Source organism: Musca domestica, unplaced genomic scaffold (genome assembly GCF_030504385.1).
Source record: "Musca domestica strain aabys unplaced genomic scaffold, Musca_domestica.polishedcontigs.V.1.1 15, whole genome shotgun sequence".
In the NCBI taxonomy this organism is placed as follows: Eukaryota; Metazoa; Arthropoda; class Insecta; order Diptera; family Muscidae; genus Musca; species Musca domestica.
In genome coordinates this window covers 8034759-8042621 of record NW_026712207.1, presented here as the reverse complement: position 1 = coordinate 8042621, position 7863 = coordinate 8034759, and the positions used below count along the sequence as shown (strand labels likewise).

The 7863-nt window shown below is 35.7% G+C and overlaps 1 protein-coding gene across 1 annotated transcript in view; it reads left to right on the top strand.

Moving 5' to 3' along the window:
* Positions 1 to 7863, top strand: part of LOC101901674 (glutamate decarboxylase) — a 60423-nt gene that overhangs the window by 5196 nt on the left and 47364 nt on the right. The gene's annotated exons all lie outside the window — the stretch shown is intronic.

Sequence of the window (7863 nt, the reverse complement as noted above, 5' to 3'; positions counted from 1 at the left end):
CTTTCGGAAATTCCCAAAACACTTCAGGCCAAAGCCCAAAAATAAAACCCATTAGCCGAGTTTGACATATCGCCACCTCACAATCACGATAGATAGATAGTCTAATACAAAAAAAAAAATCACTCTCGTCCAGATAAGTAACTCAGATGTCAGCGGAAATCAGCCAAGCAACATTCTGATAAAAGCCGTCCGAATGAGTATTATTTTCAAAATAATGCGAAACATCGCATCGCAGAAATTCACCTACACAATTTTTTGAGGGCCTGCAGCTGGTGATATTTCCTGCCGATTAATCGTCGACAATTTGACATGCGATATGCTTACCTCGCCACCGCAACCTACCCTCTTTTACCTTATCATTGGCTGTTGTGATTTTTTTTTTTTTGGAGGAGGTAAGGTCGCATTGTTGTTACTATCAGATTGCACACCGCCAACAATTTCGCCTTAAATTCCGATAACGCATTTAATTATTATTGGCTACCAGCGTCGCATACGGGTCGAGAAGCATTTAAGTGGCATTAATCTAATAAAGCACCTCCGCTACTTGTGATTTGTCGATGGGCCTAACTTTATTAGCATGCACGAGTTTGTTTGCTTGTTCGGCTTTGTTTATCTACTTAAGTGACAAATTCCGTATTAATCTGGAAATATGTTCCGAAAGGGTTTTTGTTATTAATATTGAAATTATTAGTAAACATTGGAGATATTTGTAATAAGAGATAGGAGGAGAGAAGAAGGGAATAGGAGAATTTATCAATAAAATATTGTTAAAATCCATTAACCAATTAACTTATCTTTCAGTCGAATGGCTAAAAGGGTGTATGACACTTGATTTGCTCAACGTCATAAGCATTTTTCGAAATAACTCTTATGGACGACAAATATGTTCCCATGGAACCTAAATTTCGGATATTTGAATTGCAGTATGGGTCCATAATTAGTCTCCCAAAAATGGGTATTTGTGAAAGATTAAAGGCCGAAGTCGACTTTGATTTGTGATAAGCAGCACGAGCACCTCCTCCAAATTAAATAGACTTCAAAAACCAAAGACCGAGTCTTAGGGCATACCTAGTTCAAAGTTTTTAAAGATCATCAAAACTGAACGTGTTTTATATTATCTTTGGGAAATCCAATGTTGGGTCTAACTTCAAACGTGACAATTTTTCGATACGATCGGGGTTTCTAAATTTAGAATTATATTTTTAGGTGATAATGCCCATACATCGGCAGTACACAGGAGGAATTTAAATGACATACCATCGACTAAATGCCATTTAAATTCTTCTCAATACTGAGGTCTTTAAAATATTTTGTATTGAATACGAAGGTCTCGAGAATTTTTTCTATAGGAAAATATTAAATACCGAGTTCGGGCGTCTCGAGATTTTTTTCTATAGAAAAAAAGTCCTGAAATTTTTTTCTATAGAAAAAAGTCTCAATACAGAGGTCTCAAGAACTTTTGTTTTGAAAAAAAAATGTCTCAAAACCGAAGTCTCGAGAATTTTTTCCACAGAAAAAATGTTTCAATACCGAGATCCGGAGAATTTTATGTAAAGAAAAAATTTCTTGATATTTTTATCCATAAAAAATGTTTCAGCACCGAGGTCTCGAGATTTTTTTCTTTAAAAAGCCTCAATGCGGAGGTCAAAATTAGGCCATGCTCAAAATCACTTTCCATTCACTGCAGCGGTTCAGGGTTTAATCCACGTAAATAAGCCATCTAAGTGGCGCCCAATGTGGGACCTTATTCTGTGGTATGTTGTAGTTACAATTGGTTTGTCAAAATTTGACCCACTTGCCTAGGCTTTGATCACCGTAGCGGGCTCGTATAACCGTATGTGACAATATGGCGCCCAACATGAGGCCTAAAGCCTTACACTCACAGTATAAGTGTATCTCCGCAGTTGAACTATTATATAGGCATTCTACAAATCCTATAAAATGTTTGCATTTCGAAGTTAGACTTATATAGAGAGCTCTATGTCATTCGACGAGACCCAGCGGCACATGTATTTTAGCCTCTGAGAATATAAACCCTCCTTGCAGAACATTTTAATGTAGGTTCACTATTTAATTAGACCATGTTTCAAGACTACTTCAATAAAACTATGTTTATTTCAGCGGCTCATAAGGTCGTATATAAAAATATGGTATCAAAAACATGGGGCTTTGTGCACTCATATGATGATCAATGTTTAGGCCAGGGTGTTACCCAACTTACATTAAACTCAGCGGCTCGTATGGCCCTTGATCTTAATGTGGCGCCCAACACGGGGCATAATGTGTATTTATGGGCCGTTGGGTACTCGGCGAATGAGAAAAGTCCATATATAAGTGTGTATCTGGAATTGAAGTATTATCCCACAAAATGCTTCAATTCCGGAGACTTTTCTCATTGGACGAAACTCGGCGGCACGTACGACCTCATAGGCATACGTTTGGCGTTATTATGTATCGTCATATGAACCTCTGAGAATATGTAAACCCTCTTTGCAGAACATATTCAATGTAGGTTCACTATTGGGTTAGACCGTGTTTCAGAACCACTTTAACAAGGCTCTTTTTACTACAGCGATCCATAATATCATATATAAAAATATGGCGCCCAACGTTGGGCCTCGTGCACCTACATGGTTATCAACTATTAAGCCAGGCTGTGAGCCAATTTACATAGGCATTGATAACCTCAGTGGCTCGTAGACCATTGATAACAATATGGCACCCAACATAGGACGTAATGTGTGTTTATAGGCCTTTGGGTCCACGACGAATGAGAAAAGTCCCTATATAATTGAGTCTCCGGAATTGAAGTATTATCCCACAAAATGTTTGTTTCATTTGAAGAGACTCAGCAGCGCATACGACCTCATAGACATAAGTTGAGCGCCATGTTACCCATAAGGTCGTATATAAAAATTATGGATCCAAAAATGGGTCCAAACTCAGGAATTCAAAATTATGAGTTTGGTATAGTCTAAATACTGTCCACGAAGTCGTATATAGAAAATGGCGTCCAATATGTGTCCAAATCAACAAATTCAATATTTTTTGGTACAGACTCCCTATAAGGTCGGATATAAAAATATGGCGCCCAACATGGGTCCAAATCAACAAATTCAATATTGTTTGGTATAGACTGCCCATAAGGTCGTATATAAAAATATGGCGCCCAACATGGGTCCAAATCACCAATTTCAATATTATTTAGTTCAGACTGTCCATAAGGTCGTATATAAAAATATGGCGCCCAACGTGGGTCCAAACCAAAATATTATTATGTAGTATAGTCTGCCCATAAGGTCGTTTATAAAAAAAATGGCGTCCAACATGGGTTCAATTCAACAAAAATCAATATTATTTAATATAGACTGTCATAAGGTCGTATATAAAAAAATGGCGCCCAACATGGGTCCAAACCCACGAATTCAAAATTATGAGTCTGGTATAGTCTGAAGACTGCCCATGAGGTCGAATATAAAGAAATATGGGTCCAACATGGGTCCAAAGCCACGAATACAAAATTATAAGGTATATAAAAATATGGCTCCCAACATGGGTCCAAGCCAAAAAATTCAATATTTTCAGTTACGTATAGTCTACAGAAGTTCTAGATCTGAGTGGAAACACATTCACTCATTCACTATCACCATCTGATCAAGGGATTCAATAATTGAAAGCTAGGCCTAATGGCTCCTCATAAAAAAACCCTCAATAATGAGGTCTTCCGAAGTTTTTGTATAGAAAAACTCTCCATACTTACGTCCTGTAATTTGTCCCAAAAAAATCTCAATACTGAGGACCTGAGAATTAATTTTCTATAGGAAAAACATCAATACTGAAGTATTAAAATTTCCTTTTATAGAAGAGATTTCAACATTTTGGTCTTGAGGTCTTGAAAAAATTGTTACACAAATATACCAATGACTTCTGCCAAAGTGGAAATATTCAAATTTTGCATTTTCTTCTTAGTTTTATTAAATATCATTACTGTGCATTTAGCCTTCAGCTAATTTCATATTAAATGTTTTTGGCATACACACATACACATGCAAATACCTGAAACTACATCTAAAATTCCTTGGCAGAAAAAGGACAAATTTCCAATAACAGAAGTTAAACACGGATACATACACAGATACATACTTTCACGAACACATTGACAAATCAAATCAAAATTTTGCTCTTGTTATAGTTATGTCCTTCTACTTTTGTTATTGGTATCCTTGAAGTGAAATAGAATCCTTCAAATATTTCTCTGTTCATGTTGAAATGTTTTCCTTCGATGGTTATGGCAAGGCGAGTTAATGTAATAATCTCTCAAGGAGAGGGATCTTCTTGCAAGTGGCCTATTTAAAGGATAGATGAAAGGAAGAGAGAGAGAGAGAGAATGGGAGGGGAGTGATAAAAAAACACAAATCCTTGGAAGTTAATGGCAAATATTTTTCATTTTTATGTGGAACACTAAATAATGAAGATATAGTGAGACAATGCGGGATAAACATTTTATGGACTCAGTGAATCCTTTATTTAATCCTTTAAACTAAAATGCTTCATCATCGTTAAAGCATCCTCTCAAAAAAAAACAGGTTCTGAAACCCACACTTTATTGATAAGCAATTACTTAAGCCTGACAAAGTTTACTTTTTGAAATCAATGCAAAATAGCAAATCCCCTCTTCCCTTTTCCCCCATTTTCCCCCACACAGAAAAAGGTGTGTCCTTTTTTAAAACGAATTATATCCCCCACCAAACACAAGAAATGCATTTCCCCTTCAAGTGACAAACTCCTCCCTCTTTCGCATTAAAACCTAGCAAATATGGCCTTTGTTGTGTTCGTGACGTCATCAATGTTGGTGGAGCTTCAAGAATGCCTTGGCTGGCTTTTTGGGGATATCTGGTTATATACTTGTTATACCAAGTAAATGTACGCTATGCGCAGTTCATTGCAAATTTGGGGAGTAGATGTTGGAGGGGTGGAGGAAGGCGAGAGGGAAGGATGCTCCATGCAAATACGAAGCCATTTTGAAATACAAACGGCTTCGTAGGAGACTTGAGCATAGCATATAGCACACAGCTCCTCAGAACGTCGAACAGTAAAGCTGCTCTTTCCTTTTTTGTGTCCGTCCCGAATTGTCATTGTGAAACGGCTGGAGTTCCATTTGTGAAGCAAAAGAAAAAAATAAATTTAAAAAAAAAATAAAATTTAAAAAATTTAAAAGAAAAAATTTCAATTTTTCCCCAAAACTAAAGTGCTTTAATATATTTAAAAAAAATCTTTGAATTTTAACCCTTAAACCGAAAAAGTGAGAAAGAAATGTTATAGAATTTGTTAATTTTTAAATGTTAAAGAAATATAAAAAAACATAACTAACTTTAGATGGCTTATTTGTTCTTAGAAAAAAATTAAAATAAAATAGTAGTGCTTAATGTTAATGAACATTTTTGTTAAAGAATAATAATTTTAAAAATATAAAAATAATGTTTAACCTATTTTTTTTAAATATTTTTTTTAATTATAAGTGCAAAAATATTATTTTATTTTAATTATATTTTTTCGTATTTTAGGTCTTAGGCCAATATTTAATTTTTTTCTAATAAAAAATCCCCTGGCACTCAGGGACCAGCTTTTTTCTACAGAAAAAATCGCCTGGCCTCATCGACAATTTTTTTTTATAAAAAATTCTCCTGTCCAGAGCGCCTACTTTTTTCTATAAAAATGCCCCTGGCGCCAGAGCCTACTTTTTTTCTACCAAAAAATTCGTCTGGCCTCTGGTCCTAGTTTTTTCTATAGAAAAAAATTCGTCTGGCCTCTGGGCCTAGTTTTTTCTGCAGAAAAAAATTCCCTTGGCCTCTGGGCCTAGTTTTTTCTATAGAAAAAAAGCGCCTGGCATCAGCGACTATTTTTCTATAGGAAAAAATCGCCTGGCATCAGCGACTATTTTTTCTATAGAAAAAAAATTCGCCTGGCCTCTGGGCCTAGTTTTTTCTATAGAACAAAATTCGCCTGGCCTCTGGGCCTAGTTTTTCCTATAGAAAAAATTCACCACCACCCAGAGGGCCTAGTTTTTTCTATAGAAAAAATTTCGCCTGGCCTCAGGGCCTAGTTTTTTCTATAGAAAAAAATTCGTCTGGCCTCAGCGACTATTTGTTTTTTCTATAGAAAAAAATTCATCTGGCCTCAGCGACTATTTGTTTTTTCTATAGAAAAAAATTTGACTGGCCCCAGTGACCATTTTTTCTAAAGAAAAAATTCACCTGGCCTCAGTGACCATTTTTTCTATAGAAAAAATTCACCTGGCCTCAGTGACCATTTTTTCTATAGAAAAAATTCACCTGGCCTCAGTGACCATTTTTTCTATAGAAAAAATTCACCTGGCCTCAGGGCCTAATTTTCTCTATAGAAAAAAATTAGCTTGGCCTCTGGGCCTACTTTTTTCAGGCAATATTTTTTTCTATAGGATAAATCGCCTGGCCTCAGGGCCTGTACTCAGCGACTATTTTTTTCCATAGAAAAAAATTTGGCTGTCTTAAGCGACTATTTTTATGTAGAAAGAATTTACCTGGCCTCATGGAATATTTTTTTTTCTATAGAAAATAAATTGGACTGGCCTCAGCGACTATTTTTTCTAAACAAAAAATAATTCGCCTGGCTTCAGCAACTATATTTTCTAAAGAAAAAAATTTGTCTGGCCTCTGGGCCTAGTTTTTTTTTATAGAAAAAAATCGTATGGCTCCTGGGCCTAATTTTATTCTATAAAAAATTCGCCTGGCCTTAGCGGCTATTTTTTCTATAGAAATAAATTCGCCTGGATTTAGCGTATATATTTTTCTATAGCCTCAGGAAATATGTTTTTCTATAGAAAAAAATCGCCTGCAATCAGGGTCTATTTTTTATACCCTCAGCCGTATAGCACAGCGTATATATCATTTCATAGGTCAAAATGTGCCTCGTCGAAATAATGAATTTAGTCTCTAGGTATCTTTGAACCAAACCCATTTCAGGACATTTGGTGTGTCCCTTAATCCGTCTCTCTGTCTGTATATCTGGCTGGTGCACACGATAACTCTTCAAGAGAACTTGCCACATCGAGTTCGAAGATGGGAAATATCGGTCCACTGCTACTGGTACCTCCCCCACAAAATATCAAAATTTTCACAGAAAATAATTTACCTTATAAAAAATACAATATTGTAGAAACTTTGCAAATCCTAATATTTTATTAGTTCGGAGATGGGCAATATCGGTACCTCCCCCACAAAATGTCGACATTTGCAAATAAAACAATTTACTGCACAGATAGAGAAAGGATAATCCGATTTTGCTCCAACTTTGCAAATCCTAATATTTGTTTCAGTGTTAAGACAGGTCTGAAAATGGACTATATACCCCATCAAGTACCTCCCCCACCAAAGGGTCCAAGTTTAAACAATTATAACTTTTATTAAATGAGAAATAAAGGTCCGATTGTCTTCAAATTTTTCACATCCCAATATTTCTTACCGCACAAGATCTAGTACGAAGAACGGATAGAACGGATCACTCCTTCTGGTTCCTACCCCACAAAAAGGGTCAAAACTTTGAGTAACCAAAAACCTCAAAAAATGCGAAATTATTCAAAATTTTGAATAACCAAAATACTAAAAAATGAGAAATTGTCTGTCGATTCCTTTCAAACTCATTAAATCTCAATAATGTTATCAATCCAAGATATGCTGTGAATATGGGTATCGGTCTACCCCTTCAGGTAGCTCCCCCACAATCAGGCCAAAATGTTTCAATAATTATATATCAAATATGTCAAAAAAAGGGGGCGAAATAAGCATCAGATTCTCTTTAAATTTCACACATTCCAATATTTATTCC